Source organism: Littorina saxatilis, linkage group LG10, assembly GCF_037325665.1.
Source record: "Littorina saxatilis isolate snail1 linkage group LG10, US_GU_Lsax_2.0, whole genome shotgun sequence".
Taxonomy (NCBI): domain Eukaryota; kingdom Metazoa; phylum Mollusca; class Gastropoda; order Littorinimorpha; family Littorinidae; genus Littorina; species Littorina saxatilis.
This window is the reverse complement of record NC_090254.1, coordinates 32,558,872-32,561,344: the sequence shown is the minus strand read 5'-3', so window position 1 is coordinate 32,561,344 and position 2,473 is coordinate 32,558,872.

Sequence of the window (2,473 nt, the reverse complement as noted above, 5' to 3'; positions counted from 1 at the left end):
TGTGTGAGTGTGTGTGTGTGAGTGTGTGTGTGTGTGTCAATGTGTGTGTGTGTGTGTGAGTGTGTGTGTGTGTGTGTGTGTGTGTGTGTGTGTATGCGTGTGTCAATGTGTGTGTGTGTGTACTATGAGGGTGTGCGTGTATGTTTGTATGTGTGTGTGTGTGAGTATATACGTGTGTGTGTGTCAATGTGTGTGTGTGTGTGTCAATGTGTGTGTGTGTGTGTGTGTGTGTGTGTGTGTGTGTGTGTGTGTGTGTCTTCAGTTGTGTGTGTGTGTGCGTGTTTGATAGCGTGTGTGTGTGTGTGAGTGTGTGTGTATGTTTGCGTGTATGTGTGTGTGTGTGTGTGTGTGTGTGTGTGTGTGTGTGTGTGTGTGTCAGTGTGCGTGTGTGTGTGTTTATGTGTGTTTATGTGTGTATATGTGTGCGCGTGTATGCTTGTATGAATGTGTTAGTGTGCGTGTGTGTTTGTGTGTGTGTGTGTGTGTGTGTGTGTGTGTGTGTGTGTGTGTGTGTGTGTGTGTGCGTGAGCCTGTACTCGTTGCTTTTTCAAATAGTGAACAGCTCGCTTTCGCTCGCAGTTCAATATTTATAAAAACAACTCGTGTAAATCTGGTACGACACAGCAAACCATGTAGTATTCTCTATATATCTTCATTGCGAATTGAATTAAAGTACGGAGGGATTGTGTCTTTACTGTACCTGATCTCTACGGACATAAACTCGTACTTCCTTTCCAGATAAAATTCCTGATCACTTTCAGTCAACAGATCTGCCTGTATCATAATGTCTGGAAGATTGCTTTTACGAGGGTCAAACACAGCAAGAAAGCCCCCATGAATCGCCCTGAGGAACTGTTTAAGACCCTTTTGTGAGCCTGCACAAAAACAAAAAAATAAAACAAATATAAGCGCATGTGCATTGTTATTACAAATATCAATATGAATGTAAAGTTGAAGTGTGCAAGGTGCTATATGCATTATTTACTCGAAAATGTCACCAAAAGCAAGGAAGTTTCCATGGATCGCTCCGATGGACTGTTTCAAATTCATATGTCAACTTGCACACCAAAACACTTGTAAATGTGTATACATCTACATTGTTATGCAAAATATCCGTATGAATGCAAAGCTGAAAAGTGCATCGTTATAACAACGCGTTAGATACAAGAACATGTCAACAAAAGCAAGAAAGTTTCCATGAATTGTAGCCAGGAAGTGCTTCACATTACCCATGTAAACCTGCACAACAACAACACAACTTGCAAGTATGTCTACCTCGTTTGCAAAATGTGCCAACGAATGTAAAGCTGATGTGTGCATCCTTAACTACGCCTTATTTACAGTAAAAAACAAGTCGCGTAAGGCGAAATTACTACATTTAGTCAAGCTGTGGAACTCACAGAATGAACCTGAACGCACTGCATATTTTCACAATGTCCGACTCCGTAGTCCGCCGCTTGTGCATAACGGAGTGAAACTGACGAGCCTGTTCAGCGCGGTAGTGGTTTCGCTGTGCTGCATAGCACGCTTTTCTGTACCTCTCTTCGTTTTAACTTTCTGAGCGTGTTTTTAATCCAAACATATCATATCTATATGTTTTTGGAATCAGGAACCGACAAGGAATAAGATGAAATTGTTTTTAAATCGATTTCAGAAATTTAATTTTGATCATAATTTTTATATTTTTAATTTTCAGAGCTTGTCTTTAATCCAAATATAACATATTTATAAGTTTTTGGAATCAAGAAATGATGTAGAATAAGATGAACGTAAATTTGGATCGTTTTATATTTAAAAAAAAAAATTATTACAATTTTCAGATTTTTAATGACCAAAATAATTAATTTTTAAGCCACCAAGCTAAAATGCAATACCGAAGTCCGGCCTTCGTCGAAGATTGCTTTACAAACATTTCAATCAATTTGATTGAAAAATGAGGGTGTGACAGTGCCGCCCCAACTTTTACAAAAAGCCGGATATGACGTCATCAAAAGTATTTATCGAAAAAATGAAAAAACCATCCGGGGATATCATTCCCAGGAACTCTCATGTCAAATTTCATAAAGATCGGTCAAGTAGTTTGGTCTGAGTCGCTCTACACACACACGCGCACAGACAGACACACACACACACACATACACCACAACCCTCGTCTCGATTCCCCCTCTATGTTAAAACATTTAGTCAAAACTTGACTAAATGTAAAAAGGGAAACTGGATCACACGGGTTCACGATTCAAGATATACCACGCAAAAATAAATTCTTTGAAAATTGCTCGCTCTTTACGGAGGGCACCTAGGATGTTCTCAAACGGTGAGTGTTAAAATGAAAGGGTGTTTGTACTGTGTGTAAAAGCCTAACAGTATATGTGATGGGTTACAGGAGGCTTACTGTGCCTAAGTAACTAATTGATAAGCACTCATGATCACGTATGACAAATTTCGCAAGGTCGACAACTGGAACGGGTGTTGC